This window comes from Rhea americana, unplaced genomic scaffold (assembly GCF_003343005.1).
Source record: "Rhea americana isolate MKP2758 unplaced genomic scaffold, rheAme1 scaffold_9, whole genome shotgun sequence".
Taxonomy (NCBI): Eukaryota; Metazoa; Chordata; class Aves; order Rheiformes; family Rheidae; genus Rhea; species Rhea americana.
The window spans coordinates 5,375,244-5,398,903 of NW_028187088.1; the positions used below are offsets into that span (position 1 = coordinate 5,375,244).

Genomic DNA, 23,660 nt, shown 5'->3' on the forward strand with positions numbered 1-23,660 from the left:
TCAAGCACAGGTTTTTAAAATGAAACTTCTGTGCCATTTCACTGTGGGAAGTGTGGAAGAAAGTATGAGGAGTATGATTAAAAATTTGATCATAACTCTCTTATAAACAAAWTTTTACAGGTGGCAGAATCAAACCCCTCCTCATCCTAATGGGAGGAATGCTCTATAATAGCAGCTTTAACAAGCCAGTATGATAGCATTTGTATGTTGTGCTATTGACTGCAGAAGAGATTCCAGGAAGATTCAGGTTGGTTAAGCCAAAACCACAGAACAAAAACATTGTAAAAGGAAGGGCTGAGCAGCTAAGCAAACTAGGAGATAAACACATTACAGACTTCTGTTACTGTTGCTTGGTACTCACAAGCTGGAAAACAACATTCCTTTTTGGGAACTACAAGTCCCAAAGTGCACTATGGGAAGATTATGCATTGTACCAGCCAGTGCCCAGCACAAATTCCCAAATATGGATAAGGACTCAATTTTGAAAAAGACTAACAGTCACTGAATACTCTCCGCTGAGAATCAAAAAAAGGAGTGAGACAGCATGAAATGAGGTAAGTTCATAATATGCAAAGATATTCAACAATGTCTTTTGAGGAGAGCAGCCAAGAATATTCTGTTCCTTAGAAGGACAGTATGGTGGTGTAGTGGTGATATTAGAATTGTTAGATGTGATGATAACAGTGATTTTTGAAAAAGAGGATTGTTGTTTCAGATGGGGAAGTAAGTGGCAGGAGCAGCTGTGCTGTGAAGTGAGTCAGATCCTGTTTTCTTGCAGATGCTCTTTATTAATAAAGAACTACAGAAAGATATGTGAGCTGCAACAATAATACAGTTATGTTAGAGGTACAGAAAAGRAGACATGAGTAGGAGCTGTTCTAAACAGAAGATCTGTATGAGCTTCAGTCTGGCTGTTTAAGAAGCTGAGATGAAACAAGCAGCCTTATAGTAACAACTACAGGTAAAACTAATTTGTCTGTAAAGCATGGTAGAATGTTTTTGTACTTCATGCCTTTTCCTAGAGGGGACAGTGTGGTGCCTTGAAGGCCAGACCTCTTACCGTTCTCTAACCTGCAAATAATAGTAACTCAGTTAAACAGTTCTTTAAGGTCAAGTCAGGTTAGGAACAATTACTTATTTTACTGGCAGTTTGTTAACAGGCAAAATGAAAATTTTCTGAGGTCAAATAGAATTGTCTTAGTGGAGACCAGAGACGATCTAGCATCAAATTCTGATCTGTAAAGTCTTGGTGCTCAACTTTGACAGAGACAGAACAGGCTCCTGCCTTTTTCTCTTGCCCCTGCAGTCAGACATCTCTCTCATGCATCTGAGATGCAATGTGTGGCCACTCAGTGACGTCAAGCGCAGCTGGTCAGCCTGATCTGTCATCCCAGCAACCTGCTTCTACTATGTTGGGTCATGGAACAGGAGGGTAGGCAGGGCACAGTACTGCAAATGTGGGAAATACAGTCAGGCTGTGGAGGGAAGTCTGAGGCAGTTTGGGCTGCTGAACTAAACTGTCACATGGACTCTCACTGCAGTATAAGAATGATGCTATTTTCCATCTTTCCTTAAGTATAAACAGTATAAACTTTTTTAAACCTGTAAGAGTCACTCTTGTAGTGACTATAGCCAACACAGCAGGGCTATACTGCTATAAATATATTGAAGGAAATCAACATGTTTGGCTGTGCTTCTGCTTCCTTGATAGCAGTTTCTACTAATGAGAAAAGGTAAATTCAAGAAAACTTACTCTTGGGAACAGGTAATGGGAATGCATTTTGTGTCATGGGTGGGATGTTGATGCCTGACTCCTTGTGTCTTGTCTGAAATCTAGAGGTCTTTTTTATTGCTGTCATCTTGATTTTCTATAGGAAATGAAATCAAGTGAGTTGCAGACAGACCTTCTTTATGTCTTCGCCAGCTGTGAATTTGAATTTTCCTCCTCCCACTCCTGTGAAGCAGTTCAAGGAGAGTTAGAGATACAGGCACCTGTAACAGGGCCTCCTGAGGTAAATCGCCTCAAGTATTAATCCAGATCTGACCAGCATGAGGTCAGAGGGCCAGAAAGCTGGCAATCAGTCTTTTCTGCCATCTCTTCTGTGTCAGTAGGCTGTTAATATGAGATTAGCAGCATTAGGGAGACTTTGAGCTAGAAACAGTGAGGCTCTATGGTCTGATTTGAAGAGAAAGAAACACACAGGCGTGCGTGTGTGCGCGCACACACACACAAAAGGAAAAAAGAAGGAAAATCTGGAAATATAAAAGGCATTACAAACAACTGAACAAAGAATGGTCTGTAGGAAAGCTGTGGAGTTTTATACTACATTGTATCTTATAAGCAAATTCATCTTTAATAAATCAATGAGGTCCACAGAGACTGCAGGTCTCAACGCGCAGCACTCGCTCTTCATCACCATGTGCTTTTGTTTGGGTCTGGCTAGACCATTACATGCTGGAACCTGTAATTTGCTTGTATTTCCCATGACCAATACATCCCTATTAAATATGAAGATAGCTGGCTCCAGTTCCCTTCAATTAACCCAAATTCAGGGCTCTCTCTAGCTTCTGGCAGACTATTATTAGAGCCCTCAGTTGTGTGAAGGTACACGCTTTCTGGTTATGCATCTAAAAGATGGCCAGGTCTGAAGTCTTTCTTATTTTACTTAGAATCAAACAAATATTTGAAATAGTAGTGAGAGGTCCCTCAACTGATTTTGAGATCATCTGCTAATGTTCCTAGTTACTGTTTTTTAAAGCACTCACCTCTTAACTTTAGCTGCACAAAAACTCATGTAAACAACAGTTGAGGATGGCAGAGAGAAGACAATAAAGATAACTACAGGGATAGTCACAGGCACAATCCAAGTAGGTGGGGATGCATCACATGATGTTAAAGTCTGAGCAAATCCCTGTTTTAACTTTAATCTTAAAAACATACTGTAAGATGCAAACATTGGAAACTGGAAAATTGGAAACAGGAATTTTCACAGCTTGTAGAGCTGGAATTTTACTAATATAATAGCAAAAGATTTTAGAAAAGAAGGGTGATTTTAAGCTGATGGAGTCTTATTCTCTGCTATCAAACAAAATACCAAACCTGGCAACCCAGCATTTAAACAATAAATGTTGTTACTTTTTATTTCATTGTTACCAATTGTAAGAGTAATAATTTTTGCTGGGTGGGGCGTTTCATCGCCTTAAAGTGACCAATTTGGTTAAAAGCCTAAGGCTGCTGCTTTTCTGCAACCAGTTATTATCTGTAAGGAAAATACTAAAGGCTATCATCACTGTAAGTCAATTAAATCCTCTTTGCCTAGCACCACATCTCTTTGCTCTACTGATTCAGAATTGCTTCCCCTTCTAATTGTTAATATCTTTTCTAAAATCCTCACCTGTTGAATTCTGTTTTCATCCGTTAATCTCCATATTTTTTCTTTTTCAAAAGTGAACATACTCCCATAGTTAGAAGAAATGTTTGACAGTGGGACTCATAAAAGTACTGCTACCATAAAGCAAATAAGAAACAAAATGCATTTTCTCAAAGCACATTATTTTTACTCGAGCTTCAAGGCTTTTCAGTACTTCTTGTTTCAGTGTTTGTCAAAAATCTGTCCCACATTTTGAATTCAAGATTASCACAATCTTCAATTAATTATAACTGCAAACACCTAAATGCTTCATGTTCTGCATTTTGAACTAGGAGTTATAGAAAATGTTACCTAAGTTTAAGCAGCAAACTCTTTTGTCTCTCAGGCTGCTGTCCAGGTTCTTATTTGATCTTGTGATGCTCATAAAAGTTTTAATCAAAGATTGATTTAGAAAAGCCAGCAGGGCTGTAGAGTTGCTAGGAAACAGTATCTAACACTCTCGAGAGGATCAGCTAGGAAGGAATTGTTCAATGGTGCAGCCTGTCTGTCTTGTGCTTCGCCAGGTTAAATGTATTGCTATGCTGGTTCAGTGTGAGGACTGCAGCAGGCAGAACTTCACTGCTTTCTGTTCTGATCACAAACTTGATTTAGTAATTAAGARTTTGTTACTTTTTTTCTCTGTRTTTTTAARTGTAGTTGGTGAAAATGCAGCATTGCTTGTTTTGGGAAGGATTTCTCCCCTAGTTTTTAAGATTCGTATGTTATTTTAGAGTCTTATTGGATTGAGAGGTATGATTATATTTGCATAAAATTAACATCTAGAGCACTATATCACTTTCAATTTCTTCTACAAATTAATTTTCTCTTTCTCTCTGTGCCTTTTTTACTTGCTGGCTGTTCTCATCTTTCTCAGAAGTGTCATAGCAATACTAGATGCAGACAAACATAGGATTAGGTGTCTAATTAGTTTACGTAGCCTTGAGCATACTTGTTTACTTCTCAGCAATGGGGGAAGGGCAGCCCACAAGAAATCCAACTGTTGCCTGTCCTTGAGTTTTCAGCTTTAACAGAAGTCTGAGCCAGAACTGTCTGAAAAGACAGGTTCTAATTGTCTAGACACATTGTTGTTCCAGCTGCCTGTTGACAAAGGAAGTTGAAAACTCAGTTTGTATTAGCAAATCTGAAATGATTTCTCACTTAGAGTTAGTTCCAAAAATATTCATTTCCAAAAAATGACTCAGTATGGACAGCCTTAACAAACTTGCTTGAAATATTATGAAAAAGCTAGTAAGCTGTAATTAATATCTTTTGGAACTCTATTGCAGATAGGGCAAGTTGTATTTTAAATGTTTTTGGTTTATCAAAGTGAACTTCAGGCTATAACTTTCCTCTCCCCTACTAAAGTCACCCTTTAGCAGATCTAGCTGGGGGGAATTCAGCATGATTTTCCCACAGTTAGTTGTTCTTGCCCCARTTCAACACTGGCTCGTCTGTGGAGAGCAATAACACAGCAGCTTGTGTTTGGGCTCATTAGCCAGCTCACTGCAAAGTCAGTGGCTAGTTTTCAGCTACTAGTGAGAAGGGCTTGCACCAAGGTGACTTGCTGGYTTTGCGGTGGAACAAGCTGAGCAGCACTCACCAGATCCTTTCTTGCATCAGCACTGACCAGAGAGTGGCCTGCGGGGGGGGGGGGGAACCAAAGATGTCAGGGAGCAGCAGGAGTGGGGCTGCTCCATGATACGGGACAAGTCGTGAGCTAAGGGTGGGCCCGGCACAAGTGGTGGCAGTCTTGCCCATGGGATCTGAATGGGGTGGGCAGAGCAGGGTGCTGATAACTGGTTTCGTGGACAGCCCCATACAAGATGACGTGATGAATTAGGTTCAGGGTCCAGTCAGGAGCATTTGGAGACAAAGCTATGATATAGGTCCAAGGTCCACTCAGGAGACAGAGAGAAGGCTGAAGACGTGTGGAACTGCATGGCTCAGACCGGGCCTGGGTGCCAAGGTCAGAGCTGAAATGGGGCCCCTAGACCAGTAGGCAGAAGATGCAGCCTGGAGGTCCTGGGTGAGGTTGGTCAGGGCAATTTAGGCCTATTAGTGCCCTCAGGGCCCTGACAAATGACTTGTTAAGCTGCTACAGGTGTTTCCAAAATGATTAAGGAACTATAAAATGGAGTCACTTTTAAAAGCAATTCTGCTAGTAAATAGACTTGCACAAGTGTCTTGATTTAGCTAAAAATTTAAAATGCTCTGGATAGATACATTCAAGCATCAAAATTACCCCAAGCCTCCTTAGATGTAGAGTTAATTGACTAGATATGTCTTCCTATAAAATTTTTCTCTTTCTGAACTTCAGGTTTCCTTTTTGTGTAACAGAAATGATAATGTCATTGACTATTATACCTGACAGAGGGCTTATTAGTTTTATATTTTTAGTTATATTTGTGAATTGTTCTGTGATCTTAGTGTGAAAACAAAGGGACTAGTGAAAAGCAAAGCAGCAGTGCTGTTTGCTGTATACACTAGCAGAAGTCAGTAACTCCAGAGCAGTAACTGAGACTCGTGCATAAACTGAACAGTTCTGGGAGCATGGGGAGCTTGCTGGGTTCTGTCAGAGGTCAGGGACTTCGTTATAGCACTTAGGGACAGCACTGCACCACCATGTTTCTCTTGAAATGTGTTTGTGAGGAAGCATAGGGAGGCTAGTAGTCTGAGGAAGATTATTGCTGCATGCTAGTATGTCATGCTGGCAGGAGGAGTACAAAACCAAGTGATGAGGGTCCTGGATGTCACTGTAAACACTAGGAAATGTAAAGAGAAATAAGGGGATTGGGAGGTCATGATAAGTTTGAAAAGGAGAGTAGATGGACATGACTGATTATATCTTTGGCAATTGGAAACAGAACCTTAAATAGCTCAAATTTGTAATCTGTCTTCAAGAACACTTGTCCATGCCAGGAGCAGGCATCAGTCTTTCTCATGTCAAATTGAGCAGCAGTTAACATTACCTATGCACCGTAAGCTGCCCGAACAATGGGCCTATTCTAAGCTCCCTTTGCAAGACTGTTTCATGCCAAAAGGTGTGTTCACCAGGAGAAATGCAGTGCTAGAAAGATACTCAGATAATTTTAGGAGATGGAATCAGTGCATGCTAAATCCCCAGAGGAGCTGACTCTCAAAATAGTCTTAGCAGGGAAGCGTGTTCTGTAAACCATTACCAAAAGTTGTGCTGAAGGCATTAAAACATATTGCGTAAGCTGCACAGAGTTTCTGCCCTGGTCTTCCAAGTCACTGTTCTTTATTCTCCTAAATTTGTTTCAATCAAAGCTGATTCTCTGGTCTCCTGACAGTTAAAGATTCAGATTGGCCAGAAGTAGGATAATATTGGGACTAAGTCTCTTGTGCTGCCTAAATTACAGGGTTAAAAGAAGGCTGTGATGTGCTTAATAGACTGGCTTCACATTGCTCAGTGAGTTAGAGGTTAACAAAGAACATTATTCTTTGAAAAGATAATTGACGCTGAAAACAAGTCAGCCAGTCCCCCTCCCCCACACACTAAGCCACGGAAATCATGAATGCTTGTGAACAATAGCTGATGATGTTCAGGATTCAGTGAGTTAAGTGGTTAATCCTGCACAGAAAGCTGCATCCATAATGGGGTTTAAATGGGGGGAATCCACCCAATCTGACCCCTGGAGAATTGCTTCCTGCTGTTAGGCTGATGGATATGTCTATAAATATCACATTAGCCATCAGCAGATAAAATCTTGCAGAGCTGAAAAGCCTCTTCCTATTAAATGATACATTGATCTCCATGAAATAGCAGCAGCCTGGGTTAATGAGTCACAGAAACCAATCCCCCTACTCCTTCAGTGTAATTGTAGCTAAAGAGAAGAAAGATCCATAATGGGCTTCCTTCTTATTTGGCGAAAAAAATATCAAAACTTATCCTGTTTCTTCCTTCTGCATTTGTCTTCTCCACCAGACTCTTTCCTTGCCTTCTATATTGGATACCCAGGCAGCATATCGTCAGCCTTTTGCTGCAATTTGTTCAAACTTAAAATTTTCTGTTTACTTCCATCAGATAAACCTGTCAGTCAGGACAGTTACAGCAGATTTGCCTTCTTCAGCTAAAGCAGAACCCTACAGACACCACTACCAGCAAGTATACACACCTTCTCCAGCACAGGCACTAATGCCTAGCAGACAGACAAACTCTAGCAATCACTTCATTTATCCTCACTCTTTTTTTTTTTTTAATCAATTTTTGTATTTTTAGCACAAGTGCTTGTGATATTGGGTATTTTCTTTAAAGCTAAAATCTTAAGGTTGTTAAGCCTATTCTGCTATTATGCAGGACCAAAGTTTTGATTTCTCTGCCTCTCAGAGCTGTTGATACTGCATGTACGCACACTTAAAGAGACTTCAACTCCAATATTTGGATTATCTGTGTTATGTGTTCAAGTATAAAGTTTTCAAGTCTGTGTGTACACAGACCTCAGCACAAGTATGCCACCTTTCTAGTGCTTTAACCAGCTCTGCTTGTGTTTAAAGAGGCCAGCCACAAATGAGTTAAACCTTATAAGGTAGCTCAGAGTGACTTTGTTTTGTGTTCTGTGTATTTCTTCCCTACACTGCCTATTTGTCTCCCTTTGCCTTTCTGCCTCGGTTTTGCTCTCCAGAATCATGCTCCTCAGTTGCTGACTCACTGGAGATCTAAATGTTTCTCATCCCTGGGGAATGCAACAGTCTTTTTTGGCATATCCCTGCTTAACACTGGGACTTATCTGGAGAACCTGCAGGAGGTGCTTTACCTGGCCCTCCTCACCGGCAGCTAGTGCCGTTAACAGTGTTCTTCTAGACCTCGTAAGGGCCAAGTCAAGAAAGATTAGAAGAAACCAGGGATTCTTATTCCCACCAAAAACCATGCCCATAACTGCTTACAATGTGAGGATAAGAAAGGGACATTGTGAAGGAAGAATGATTAGGGTGCTTTCCTCTCTCCTTTTGCTTCTCTTGTGAACTTTGGCCTTCCTTCCTTTCCCTGTAGTGTTGGTGTCTTCGAAGGTGAGATAGTCTTTTGCTTCAGAGACCCTAGGAGGAGTTAAAGTAAATTGGAATGGTAGAAGATGATAATGAAATTTAACAGCTCTGCCTGCCCTATGTACCTTGACAGTGGGATCTGCCGAGTTAAACAACTCAAGAAACTGAGTTGCTATTAGCCTTTGAAGAGCCAATACACTAAGAGAAAATGGTTCTACTCCATTTTCAGCAGTATCAACAAAACTGTTTACCAAGTTCTGAAGAGTTATATTTTTGGCATCACTGGTGGCCTGATTTGGCCTGTTGAATGTTACTTATGAGTAAGAAGGAAAGAACTTGACTTGTCTCTCAATTATGAAGCAGAATTTTTATGGATGACAGTTAAAGAAAAACAAAGCAAAACAAGTTTTTGTACGTTTACCTCATAGAATCTGGAGAACTAATGACTACAGAGCCTTCTGATTTCAACTGGCGGGATAGGTGGTTCCGTCATTTAAAGTTGCAGCTCTAGTGTCTCAAAACAACCAAAACTTGAGATGCTCAAAATGAATGAACACACTTGTAAATCTAGTTGTAAATGGCCTGTTCAAAGTCATACAATATAAATGCAGAAAAACTGGAAGGTGGCTCCAGACTTGTCTTGTTAGCACAGAATTTCTGTTGTGGACAATCCTTCTCTGTCCTTGAAGACCATGTTAACTGTGACTCAAATATAGGCCATCGTAGTCTGAACTTAGCCCCTTTGACATCACAGCACCTTAGTAGGTTTTCTGAAGGAATCACAGAATTGCAGATATTTGCAGAATTTAGTTTGTGAGCAGATCTCCTTTTAGGGGGAGCTGCAACCACCCTTGGTTTCTGCTGTCATGCTGAGTGAGGAGAGCCTCCATCTGTTTTCACCACTGTGCGGATGCTGTAAGTGGATAGTTGCAGCGAGGCTGAAATCTGAGCCTGGTGGCAAGGTGAAAATGCTGTTAAGTGGGTAATGGGGCACAAGGTCTTCATTGCATATTTAGACTTCATAAAAGAACATGTGACAGTGCCAGAAAAGCTTGAAACACCCATAGTGGAATGGTGTTATCCTGACTGCATAACTTGGGCTAGAAATAATAGCTATGGTAACATAGGCCTCACCCTGGCTTCTGCCTATGAAGGGGAACAAGAAAAAGAACAAAAAAAAAAAAAAAAAAAAAAAAAAAAAAAAAAAAAAAAAAAAACCAAGGAACAGCAACAGTAAAATAAATAATAGTCTAATAAATCATTCATGCAAAGGATTTCTACAGTGCTTTACTCATTCAAAACATGGGTAAAACATTAGCTGATTAATCTTAATTAACAATTCAGGTAATTAAAGGGAAGTGGAATGAAAATGGTTAGAGGAAGTTTGGAGTATGAAGGCTTCCTGAAATGATGAAATTATTTTGCTGTCTTTGATGGGAGGAAGAATTTCTTCCTCTAGGGTTTCAATGTGCTTGCAATGTGGGTGTTATTACTGCAGTTTTCATAACAACCTGCTTAATTCTCTAGAATAGGACATTATATGCAGCATAGCCAAAGGTCTCATGTTTGCTTGAATAGCACCTGCAGTTACATTGGCCTAACAAAAAATGAGAAGTATCATCAGCCTTATGTTCCAGTGCATAGAATGATGACCAGCTTGAGTCAGGAAGAAACCCTGTTATTTTTTAACTTCCCACCAGTAGGATAGATTGCTATACATTCCTGTGCAATATTTAGCATTAGACATTGCTGGAAAATAAGATATAGTTGCAGAATGACCTACTGCTTCTCCTTACACTGAGGTGAGAGCCAAAGCTGATCTGTCATTTGATGCAAAGGATTCACTGAATTAGCAGTCAAGAAGGCACTGAGAATACTGCAAGTAAAAGCTTACTTTTTTTTTTTTCTTATGAATTAATTCATTCCCCTGCAATAAAATAGGAGTCTTTGGCAGAGAATCACTGTGCAGCTTGATTCCTGGCTGTGGCATATTTAGGTTTATATTATCACCTGCTGCCTACACATGCAGCATAAACTCCTCGAAGAACCTGTGAAGAGATGCATTTTTAGTCTGCTGCCCTGAATCACTTCTCTGTTGAAGAAGTCCTTAATCTGCTGTCAAAAAGAATCTAGAATAGATAGGACTAGAATTACCGCAGACCAAGCATGTAGCAGATTCCCCTAATTCAAATAAAGACTGGGACTTAGTGTATRCTGTTTAAGTCAGGTGTTCAATTTGTCTGCAACGTGAGAACTTTGTATTTTATGCTGGTACAATAGCAGCAAATGGTGCTGCAGATAAAGCCAACAGCCTTCAAGAAAGCAGTGATTTAACAGTGTTAATTGCTTTGATAYCTTTGCTGCCCTCCTTCAAATCGACTACAAAAGTCCATGTTTCCCTGTGACCTAGGAGGCTGTCAGTGTAAGCAGAGAAATCTGTCAGGCTTCTCCCTTTTCTTTCCCCTTTTCTCTGTCTAGTTCTCCTGGGGATGGAAGATCCTGGCAGCTGAATCTACCCCAGGCTTTTGCCTTTTGTTTTCCTGCATTTTTCTCTTGGCGCAATTCAGAGGTTTTCTGTGTTATGCTTCCACAATCACATGCTAGAATATTTGCACAGCTGTCTGATGACAGAAAGGGGGAGAAAGAAAAAATCTACTCTTTTGTTATTCAAAAAGAAAAAAAAAAGGAGTTTAACGTGGGTTTAATCGGATAAAATCTTTGCTTTGCTCTGCTCTTACTCATGTAACAGAGCCCTCCTGCACCTTGTTGGGTTTCTCCCATGTCCTCAACCTTGTTCTTCTCGTACATACAAACTCACTTTTCCTGCTCCTCTTAAAACCTCCACAGGCTCCCCCACAATGAACACTCCGTTACGCACCTGTGTGCATTCACTTCAGCTTGTTCCTGGTTTACAGAAATAGGACCAAACTCCTACAGTCAGGCAAATCTCTGACTGAAGTCAGTGGAAGTTTTGGCAAAAGGACTGCAAAACTTCCCCCAAGTATATGTATTAGATGGTGGTGAGAGATGAGAAAATACTACCTAGAAAGAAAATCCACTAATAAATGAGAAATAGATTTGGGGAAGAATGGTTGATTGAATTATTTACAATGCAGTTAAAGAATTGCTGAGTTGCTGAGCTTTCCAGAAACCTATCCATGTTAGGCATGACCATAACAATTAATAAGAATATATATAAGCAGGACCTCCATGAAAATTAGGTATGGAAGTATTTTTGAAAAAATAAAAAATACCATATCCAAATAAGTTATCACAAGTAAGAATGTATTTTAGGGTACTGATAACTTTCTAATACCCTTGAAAACTCATTGTGAGTTAATTTTATAAGCAGTACACCAGAGATGATCATGTAAAAACTAATCAAATGTGGTCCCATCTTTTAAAAATAGGCAGTATAGACATTTCCTATCTGATAAGGCTATTTGAAGGCTATAGTGAAAGGAATGGCATACACATTAAAATTTTGAAAGTTGATAGTGGTACTAAGAAAAGGTAAATGTTTAAAAGAACCAATCTTGTTTTTTGACAGAATTATCTAATTAGTGACTGAAGAGAAGAGAGTAGATATATTAGATACTTTGTTTCAATGTGTGGAAAATTAAATTTCGCAAATCTTCAGTGGCTAAAAGAAAGAAAAGCAAAAAGACCATAGATGTCAAGCTGAAAAAAGATCTCATTGATTCACATGCATGCCCTCCCACTACAAACAATCCACTCCCTTCCTACTTGCACACAAACACAAGTTCCCTCCTTTTATCCTGCTCTTGGACCACACACACATCTATATCGACTTTCTGCCCTTCACATCAGCCTGCCTCCTGCCTTGGACACATGAACCCCTTCTCTGCACTAGTTCCTCAATTAAAGGTGTGTTTTCATCCTAGTCCACCACCAAGTTGGGTTTTTTTTTGCAAAGTTCTATTGCTCTCCCCAGTCATGAACTCCAGACAAAGCATTCCTTTCTGTGAGGGAACTTCACACCCAGGAATGTGGTTTGGATATTTAATGGACAAAGGGACATTCATRTTCTGCTCCAGTTGCCTCTTAATCCTAAAGAAGAATGAGTATGCAGTGACTTTGGCCTCTCAGCTCAGCTCATGAAATCTGTGCTTCTGTGTTCATACATTTGCTATAGCTCTCTGTGGTTGAGACTGAAATGTGCAGGCATAGGGATGTATTCTCTCTGTACAGGCCTGGATTCAGCAGTCTGAATGTCATTTCCAGTCCGTTAACCTCTGAAACCTTCTGTTTGTGAAATTACCCTGATAAGGCAACTGATGAGAAATGGATGCTCATTAGCGGCTGTCATTTTTATACCCTCTTCTGTAAGTAATGGTGCAAGGAAACCCYTGTGATTGCATTAAAAGCCTCTAGCTAATGCTCTGTGAGAAGATAAATCTGCAACTTGAAAAGGATTCTCAGGGCCACAAGCCAATCCCAACCATCTTCTCTCCGCTCAGTTCCTTTGCTGCCTTTATAGCCCCTGCTAACCCAGCAGTATTGCTCCTCAGGATTGTCTTCAGGGGACAGCTTCATTTTGAATGCCTTCATGCCATCACACCCAGAGGGAGCAAGTCTTTTCCACCCAGCCAAGCATAAAAGTGTCTGGAGGGAGAGAGAGCAGAAAGACAGACATAATTTAATTATAGCACCAACCAGCATTTCCCCTATATAAGACTGAGCATGTAGTACAGTGTTCAATCTTATTCCATTCTTATTTTAGATTACTGAAGAAGAGGTCATAAAATGCCAGTGATAATGCAGATTTTTATAATATGCCTTCATATTATTAGTAATCTCACATCTGTGTGGAACCAGATGCTCATAACTCTGGATATATTCATAACTGTTTTTGAAAAAGCCACTAAGGGGCCATGTAAAGGGCGAGCTGTTAGTATCTTTAACATGAAGGCTCCAGACTTGCTGGAACCAGCTCTAAATGAATTTACCTTACTTTGCGGAGGTACTTTGGTGCTACCAAGTCTAGCAGCATTGTGACTGTATTTGGTGATGTTCTTGAAGTCCTGTGTTTTATAACCACATAAACACAAAAGAWCTGTAACTTTTTTTCTAAACCAAATTAAATTCTAATCCTTGTAGTGTTGGGAAAAAGCTGGAAAACTGAGTCCTGAAAGCAGAGGCAAAGTCAAGTTAGAAATATTCTTACTGTTTTTAAAGTCTCAGATTTTTTTTAGCCCGCTCACAGTTTTTTGAATCCGATTCAAGTCTTTTTAACCCTTCTGGCTGATAATGCTGTTATGAGCTAGTAGTCCCTTCTCTGCTGCTTCAGATTATAGTGGGTCAAAAGAGGTATTTAATTGCCTGTAGTGATTGGACCTCTAATGCTTAGGCTTTAGCATCTATCCAGCAAGTTGTGATGAGCTACTGTCAGGGAAAGCTAAAACAACGTGAGTCAAAGTGGGGATAGGAAGGTTAGTCAAGAAAACAAACATAGGTTTTACTTCTCTGTGTTTTTGTCCCTATCACCTACGTGCATACAGAGCTGTCTTTGTTCCTGGCATCCCGAGAGAGGAAATCTATTACCTTTAAAGAAGCACTTAGCATTAGGATAGAATAATAAGGAAAGCAAGGAAGAACCATTGGCAACATTTTATTAAGAAGATAAGATAAATAGTCTGTCTTGTAAACAAGTAGTATTATTTAATTGTCCAAAGATTCTCTTTCTAAAACAAGTCTGGATAACTCATTGTCCAGCAAAGTATTGCTTGCTTCTGCAGTCTTGACTTCTCCTCTAGACTCTGGACTCCATAGGTCATTGCTGCTGTGCACTGTTATATCAAACATTACTAATAATATTTGCTTCAATGTTGTGATAAAAACATACTTGGAGCAAGAAAAAAGAGCTATATTAAGACTCCGAAAGGATCATATCAAGACTTTTCAGTTCAGAGGACAGGAACAAAGGAACTCTGCCTGCCCACAGCTTCCCCGTAGCTGTAGGTGCGGCCTCACAGTGTTGGCAGAGAAACACTTGGCAGAGAAATACCCTATTACTGTCTCAACTGCTCATTCACCTGCTCAAAGAGACAAAATTATATCACTCTGTCCTAACAATTCTTCAAATATTGGTGAGTGTGTATTGATATTCAGATGTTTATCAAAACAAGATTTTTTTTGTCTCCTGTTTTCACATGACACTGTTTCCCAAAGGAAATGACTGGCTCTCTCAGGATTATGCCAAGTGTGCTATACCATCAAAACAGGATTTATAGGTGTTGTAGAGCTTCATAAATAGAGTAACCAAAGCGTGTGTGTGTGTTGGGAGGGGATGTACTTTCTGTAAAAAAAAAAAGGCCTTTTTTAACAAATGGGTGGATTGCCACGATCGGAGGAATCCTCAAAAGCGGAGGCAATACATGTTTTCGGTGCTATCGTTGTTGCCTCTCTGTCACTAAGCCACAAGGGACCACTGCTCTGTCACCATGACAACAGTGACGAATTGGCAGCCAGAACCATCATAACACCGTCTCCATGAGACCCTGCAAGATGCTCCGCGAAAGAGCAGAAGGAGATTTGCATCCCAGATCCCATTTCCTTTTTACTTTGGCTTTTTCTTGCAAGCCTAGAGAAAGTTGTTTGTGCAAGCTCTCCAAAGACAAACCTGTGCAGAATCAGAGTACAATGAGTGGCAAGAGGGCTCTAATTTAGACATTTGCTCGGGCAGAGGCGAGTGAATTAGGAGCACCTGTCGGGGAGGAGTTGTCTTGTGAAAGAAGGTCACTTTTACAACCTTGCTTTGTGAGTACTGACCCAGCAGTCTCTTGTGCCTTCCACTGAAAATGTTTTTTATTGTCTGTTATCATCTATAAAATTCTGTGTTTTCCTGTTTTTAAGGGGAGGAATTTTCTTTTGTGTTAACTCCTTTAAATAGGTTTCATGCAAAATCCATGAGGGCTCTGCTGCTGGATTTTCTTGTCTTGGCATCGAGTCCTGTAGGAGCAGCAGAYTTAGAAGCAGGTTTCTTATCTCCTGGCATCCAGCAAGCTCAATGTAATATACACAGCAGTAGCTGTAGTTTACAGTCAGAGCTGCACAGTTCATACCTTAATGCATTGATACCAGGTTTTGTACTCCAGCCAGTTGATAGGGTACTATCTAAAGATCAGTTTATTTTTTAACTCATGATTCCAGTGTGTATTACACACACTAATTTATTTGCTTTTGTTGAGATTAAGAATTTAAGCAGCAAGTAAACCAAATGCTGCTTGGAACATATGCAAAAGGAGGATTCTTTATATGTAGGATAGTTACAAGTGATATCTTTCCAGTGAACCAAATAGATGCATCAGAAAAATTGCATTAAAAATGACTATATTGTCATAGATCCACTATACTTCACCATAGCACATGGATATCATAAGCAAGCATACAGGCAGACAGTAGTCAAACATTAAAAAGTCATGGGTGAGATTGATCCAGTATGGCTAACGGTAAACGTTGTAAATGTTWTGGTGCTACAGAGCAGTAGAATCAYCAGTTTTAAATTTCCAGCAGAAAAACATTAAATCTAGAGATCTATGAGAAGAATAAGCTGCTTTATAAAAAAAAGAATACATTGCATAAAATAATAAGAAAAATAAATGAAACGGATCTTGTGCACCATAGTTCTGAAATCTTGATCAAGCTGCAGCCTGCTTGCATGAGAGCTGAGGGATTTTTTTTTTCTCCAGATGAATTTGGTGCTTGTTGTGTTCCTTAGCCAGACGGCAGCACTGGGGCATCTGTAGCTGTAATCTCATTAAGACTATTAGGCTGTGATTGTGCTGTGTTGCTGGCATGGATTTAGGCAGGCAGAAGATCCGTGGAGCATAGGTGGCTCTCACAGTTGAAAGGAGATGGGCTGCATTCTTCTTCATGAGCTTGGAAAATATCACAACCTAGACTTTGGAAAGGCACTGTTTGTAATCCAGCCGGAAGGGCAAATAGTGACAGATCCACTCAATCCAAGCACCAGAGGGAGATTTATGAACATAGCTTCTGTTGGTGGTAATGGGAGTCACATGTGTAAGTTCTCCACAGAATGAGGGCAGTATACACTCCCTTCAGTGTGTAAATAGTATAAAGATGTGCCTGTGTGAGTGTTGGCATGAGACACTAGTCTACTACAGATGAAAAACAGAGATCAGAAATGAATTATTTGTTCATTTTTCTACCCCAAGAACCAGTGCAGTGTTCTGCTTTGTCCAGTCTGTTATGACTAACACAAGCATTGCAGCTTTTGTTTTTTGTTTTTGGGGATCCTTTACCACACTTGAAAACGTTTTGATGTCAGAGGATGTCTGTAGAATCAGATGCATGTTCTTTTCATTCATTTTTATCCTATTACTCTTCATTGCAATTCCTTAAGATATCATAAATACCTCCTTTTCCTTTTTGTGTTCGTGCATCATTCAAATATTACTAGATAGTTATGTCCCTCTTCAGCAGTGGAGTTTAAGTACTTCTGCATGTATCTGGATTTCCAGCCTCATTGTGAACTCTGCACATGTAGACCTCCTGCATATAAACTCATCCCAGCTTATGTCATTTTTGCATGAGCCTGGGGAAACACATTTTGCTGAATGAATGCCAGTGTACCACACAGTTCATAAATATGTAAAAGTAATGGGCCCTATCCCAACAAGCTTAGATTCAGAAACATTTAGCAGATGTCCTGGCTGTGGGAGAGGAAAACAGGAGATGAATAAATACAATACTGCAAAAATAAATACTTTGTTGATGAAACCTCACATAAATTAGAATGACAAACACACCCTACCAGGACTTTGACCTACACATAAAACAACATAAACATGTTTTATTAATAGTAGCTCCATATTCTCAGGATCAATAAAGTGACTTCATTGATTTACTTTCCCCTTTTATTAATACTTCTGTAAATAGGGGTGAATTTTGGATTGTACATAGGTAGATTCTTTTTCTTATGCCTTGACTAAGGATAAATCTAATAGTACTATTAAAGCAATATGGTTTTCAGCCAGGACCCCAGAGCCTTTTGGAAAGGGAACCTAACTGTGGCTAGGTAAGTGTTTGAAGAAAACTTCCAGACTTCTTTGAGAATCTGGACTGTTGGTTATTTCTAGACAATCATCAACACAAGGGAGCAGTTTTATTCAGCTTGGTTAAAGGAGTGAAAAGTTGTTCCTTTAAAAACCAGCACACAACGAAAGCTCAGCCTCTCCCTGGGACAAACTCAAAATAGTAAACTGCCCTTCTAGAAGTAAACTGCCCTTAATGTATGCTATGTGGGATATACCACAGGGAGAACCCTGCACAGGCAGCTCTTGTGCAGAATTTGTATAGCCCGGGTTAAGTCAAGAACCAGCAATTTCATGCATGTCTTGATGACCTCACAAGCCTTTCTTTCTATTATTTTCGCCAAGATATATTTAAATCAGTTTCTTTAGTCCTTCTCAAACACTGGCTGAGTAAAATAAAATGCTGTACTTCTGATTTTTTTGTTTAATATATTAGTTGCATAGCATGGCATCAGTCTAGCGGTACTTCATCTGGATATGGTAGTCTGCTTGCACATATATGCTTTGCCTCACTAAAAAGCACTGATCTTACTGCTTTTGATGCTCTTGCATCTCCTTACCTATCCATGTTGTTATTTTTAATGTAGTAATGAAGTTAAACTCATCTGGTCTGCTCTTCCTGGCCCTTAGCATCCTGTACAGTTTTGGAGGGAGTTTTCTGCCCTTGTGTAGCCTTTGTTTTGGGCTAGCTCTTCTTGCAACTTTATACTATAGTGAAGTGAAAGTGATGTGTTTCTCATTAGCTACTCAGATGCTCACATCCTGAGTTGGGCTAACAGTCCTTGCAGCAACTCAGGACTTGCAGCAGCAAACTGCAATCTTAAAACATCTTCCTGCTTGGAAAAGCTGTGAGCAGTGAAATCACCTACAGTGTGTTTGCACAGACTGATGACTTCTCTTATTCTTAACATGCTTCCAAACACACAGTCTACACTGACCTTTACCAGATCTGATGGTCTGGCTTTTTATTTCCTTGCTAGACTAGGGAAGTTTTTGCTTTTTCTTTGTGAGCCAGTAAGGAGATTTTTCAAGTGGATTAGCATTGAATTTGTTTTGTTTTTAATAAAACACTACTAGCAATTTATTTGGAACTCAGTTCACACTCGTGCACACAACATCACTCCAGATTAGTGCATGCATGTATTCAGGGGTGGCAGAAGGGCACCCCTGCCATAAGTATGACCCTTTAAATAACCCTATAAATAAATGACCCTATAAATAGCATCATTTTATAAATATTACAGTTATTCAAATGCTTATACAATGAGTAACCACTTGTATCCATGAGGATGCAGAGTGGTTGATGCCTTCTGCCTTATTTTTTGAACACAAGTTGAACACCAGTGTTACTGCTTAGGGAGTCAGCTCTTTTTGTTTTCCCCCAGTGTGGACAATTTCTGCTAACGTTGCAGCTGATGTAGGAGACAACAAATTTTAAAACCTCTCTGTGCCATTCCTCAGTTTCTTTGAGGGACAAGCATTCAGCTTCTGGTTTGTACGCAGAGTACTTTTACATAAAACAAATTACGTGGAGCTGTCCCAGTACACATGAGCATCCGAAAATAAGGCAATATGTACTGCAAAGGACATCCCCATTTAAATTGCCTGGCAAGTAGCAATTTAAATGTAGTGATTTTTAGCAGTAACCATTGCATACAAGGGATGAAAGTTCTGGTTAAAGGTGAGGATTTCAGGTGCTTCAGTGGTGCTTTGGTTTCATGTCATGGCCTCCACTCTTACAGATGCTGAGACATACAAAAAAGCACGTGAAATCCTCTGGGAAAACATATCAACTGCTCTTCCCATTCTACATATTATTGGTAAGGTCGCAACTGGGACATTTTGTGTATTGTTTCTGTGCCAGGCAATTCAATTTCCTCCAGAAATTTTTGAAGACATGGACTAATATGAGAGCCTCCAAATGGGAGCATCAAGAATCATCAGAGGTCTCACAGTATAACCTAGGAGGACAGATTGGAAGAAGTAGAATTGAAGTCTGGGGAATGTAATAAGAAGTGRCATGATAAATTTTCATTTATCTAAAAGGCTGTTGCAAAGATGAAAGGAACAAATGTTTTGTCTGAGATGGGTAGGATAAGAAGTAGCTTTAAATTATGGTGAAAGAGATGCAAGTTAATCATTACGGAAAACTTTCTAAAGGCAAAAAGAATGAATCGTGAGAACAGAATAGCTTGCTTGGACAGGCTGGTGTCTGTAACACTGAAGGTCTTTAAGGGGGTAAAATAAATAGCTGTCAGATGGCACAGAGATGCTTTCATAGAGATGGAGTCAGATGACCTCGCAATATTCCTTCTAGCCCTGTAATTCTGCAGTTCCTTCCTGAAAATTCACTTGCTGTGTTTTTACATGTTAATTCCAAATGTAGGGATTCTGTTCTGGGACAGTACTTCTAAGTAGAAGTTGCTGTTCTGTGTATTTGGAGAGATTATAAAATCCCACAAAAGTGGTCATGCACCTGGTAAGTTCTGAGTGTTGGAAGGTCCTTAGAAGAGAATTCAAGATTCATTGGCCATTTGTACTGGGGGGGGGGAGGCTAAAAAAAGCTTTGCTATCATAGAGATACAAAAAATTTCATTGGATTTTCTTCTGTAACTTGCCCTCGTTACTGTAATCCTTATCTAATTGGTAGCAGCAGTAGGGCCATATGTGTCTTCAAAAATTTCTGGAGGAAATTGAATATATAAAAAAAGTCAGACTTTTTTGGTGTGTGTGTGTATATATATATATATATATATGTACGCACACACACACATATAGTTGTTCAGAGTGTTCACTGTGTCTTCTCTGACCTATTTAAAGCAGTACCGGCTTACCTCCTTTAAGGGTTGCATACTGAACCACAGGATTTTTCCCTTGGTTGGTTTGGAACTGCTGTGGCTACTGCTGAGCAGCTTATTAGAGGTCACTTCTGGAGTGCCAGGCAACCTGCTTTACAGTGCTTGCAAGCATTCATTCACAAGGAATCACCGCTTTGCTGAGTGATCGTTATCTAGCACCAGGGCAATACAGGTGCTGCAAAGCCCTCGGGGATACAGCAAGGCAATTGATGGGCTACCCATCACCCACATCACAAGCCTGGAACATCAGTATTCTGCTAGGCTGTGATGTGGATTTCTAGCTATCTTAGCTTGTTAAATAAAGTAGTCCTTTTTGTACTGATCTCGCAAGCATGCATTTTTGTACTTTTTACATATATTTTATTAGCCTTAAGTTCTGTAGCATATTGTCTTCCCCCCCCCCAACTCTGAACGGGGGGAAAAGAGACATAGAGAGAAAGTATAGTGCTTTTCTTTTTGCTTTACTTTTATTTGTTTAAGCCCTTCCTCTTATAGTGCATTGTGAAAACTCTTCTGGGAATCTGACAGCAAATAACCCTGTCGTATGACTAACTCTCTGTGTTGTTGGATTCCAAAATAGCAAGTTCAGGTCTTGCTGTGGATACCATAGGCAGCTTCATGCTAGAGTGCAGATGGCTGTTCAGTTCCCTAATGGGAATTGTTCAGGTCCTTATTAGCATTTTACAAAGATTACTGTTAAACTGACAGCCTTCCTCCTGACTGTTCAAATGCAGAGCACTTAGCTAGTAATCAGTGGACATACTATATACATTGCCTTCTGAGAGCATTTTAAAATGTCTTCCCATATCCCATATTAAACCCTCTCCTCCATCTGCCTGCATCTTTTAATAATCTAACACATCCTCAACCTGCATCTTCCTAGAGGGGGACACCTTTTTATTTTGGCTATCAACAGTTAATAAAAGCTGCTGCCTCTCCTGCAAAGAACTACTTCAGTGACCTTGATTGACTTCAAAGGCAGAAATATCCATTGACTGAAGCGCTTACTGTCATTTGGTATTTGAGTGTGTATGAATATATATACGTGTATTTGCTCAGGTGAGGACAGACACTTGTCAGATTTTTCAACACATAAGCTGAATCAAGAGGTTGTGGCTCTCAAGTGATTGCAACCAGTCGAATTTCTATGCTCATGAAAACTCCATCAGTAAATAGGATGGGTTGAGCCAAGTTTAGATCAGCTAAAGACTTTCCTGCATCTGTTGTCAGACAGAGATATAGATAGTGATTGGGGAATTTTGCACTTATGCCTGATATTTGTCATACTCCAGTAACAATTTCCTCAGCTATGCCATGAGCTTATTTAGGGTATCACTTACAAACAGTATCTGTTTTGGTTTTGTATCATGTATGTTACTCAATACCTGGCTGCCTTTCATACCAAACTCAAAATCTAATTATTTTCTCTAATAATTTTCAACCCTTAGACTAGGGTTGGAAAACTGAGTTTTTGGTAGACATCAGAACTATGGGTCTGGATATAAAAGATGTTTGAATTGTTATCTTTGCTGGAAAGGCCTATTTAAAAGAACACTGGAGAACCTTGCTATTACCATTGTTACTGTTGTATTATCATGGGTTTGTATTTGACTCCTAATTCCTGGATCATTCACAGCGCTTCTGTATTGGTTTATATTCCTGCTCTATTCAGGTGCACATCAACTGGCTCCCTTGATTGAAGGACTTAAGGGCATACTCAGCTATGCCAAAGAGAGTATATATGTATATATGTATCCTACATATATATACTAAGTATATAGATAGGAATGAAACATTCATATGTAAGCCAAATACAGATATATGGAAATGCACATGTATGTGTGTGTGTGTGTAACTATGTGTTGAACTGAGTCCTTCAAATGTATTCAGCCAGTAACCAGTGGCTTCTGAGAACATTTTGAAATGTAAATGTATGGGTATTGTGTATGTGTGCATGCATATATATATATATATATATATACACACACACACACAAACATACATATATACACTCCAACCATTTCTGTGTTCCTCTCAGTACTTTTTTGAAGAACAGGGCTTTGTCATTTCCCTGCCTATCCAGTAGCTATACTGTTACCTCAGTGTAACCTGAGCGATTAGCCAATATTTGGGTCTTCCAGGCTGATTTAATTAGCAGGAGACAATGATAACGGAGCCAGGCATGTGTCTGATGTAATTTTCCTCATTTTATAGAGCACACACGCAATGAGCTATTTTCCCAGAACACAGTAGGAACCAAATGGGAGGAGCTGCTATGATGACACCTCCAAGCTACTCCCCAGCCAACCCTGAACCAAAAATTTATAAAGCTTTCCCTCATGGTGATTTTGTAAGTGTTTCTCCAGACATTTTTAAGCCTATTTTGCCACCTTTCTGTTGTCAGTTTTTATGGTTCCTCTTCTGTTTTGTGCTCAGCCTCATCAAATTATATTTACATTCAAAACATAAATGGAAAATTTCCAGAGTCGGGCACAAGCCTAGCTGTGCTCTGCGTAGTGGCACGTATCGTTTCAGCTGTCCAGCCTGCATTTTTTGAAGGGCCGTCATCGCCCTTATCTGGAAGGGCTGCGGCTCCACGCAGGCCTTCCTGCAGGTTTTCACATCGGCAGCAGATTTACTTCCAGCCGGCAGTAACCGCTACTTCCTTGAGGAGGCGGTAACGGCAGGAGCTCTRCTCCTACGTGTAGGTGCGACGCGCAAGGCCAAGGGCACAGAGAAGGAGCGGGGCCGGCCGCCGCTCTCAGGCGCCCGCCCCAACGGCCCTGCGCGCGCCGCCCGCAGCTGCCTCCCTTCAGCGCGCGCGGCTCCGCAGGCGCCGCCAACGGCGCCCGCAGCGCTTCAAACGGCTGCGGCTTCGCCCCGCCCCGTTTTTCATCTCCCGTCCGCCAGCGTCGTTTGGCGCGCGCTCTCGCCTCGCCCCGCCCGCCCGCCAGCGCGGCCAATCCCCGCCGCGCCTTTCGGATTCGGGCGCTGGGAGCGTACCATTCCCAGGGCGCGAAGGGAGTGAGCGGCAGCGGTAGCAACACCCCGGCTGTTACTTCGTTGCCGCCCGCCGTTTTCCGCTCCTTCCCCCCCCCCCTTCTCTCGAAGCGTCATGGTCCCGGCGGCCGGAGGCGCAAGTTGCCGCCTCCCGCCGGCGGTGCGTGCGCGTGTAGCCCTTTAAGGGACAGAGCGGGGAGGGGGCGGCAGGTTTGCTCGTGCCCGCTCCTCCTCCTCCTCCTCCTCTCCCCCTCCCGCCGGCCCCTCCGCGCGGGCGAGGCGAGGCGAGGCGAGGCGAGGGGCGGGGG

General features: G+C 40.8%; 1 protein-coding gene across 1 annotated transcript in view; it reads left to right on the forward strand.

Annotated features, from left to right (window-relative positions):
- Positions 1-500: 500 nt before the first annotated feature.
- MICAL3 (microtubule associated monooxygenase, calponin and LIM domain containing 3) overlaps positions 501-23,660 on the forward strand; it is a 182,787-nt gene continuing 159,627 nt past the window's right edge. Inside the window, exon 1 of the mRNA XM_085324197.1 lies at positions 501-554. The gene's annotated coding sequence lies outside the window, so the exon portion shown is untranslated. The remainder of the gene's footprint in view (positions 555-23,660) is intronic.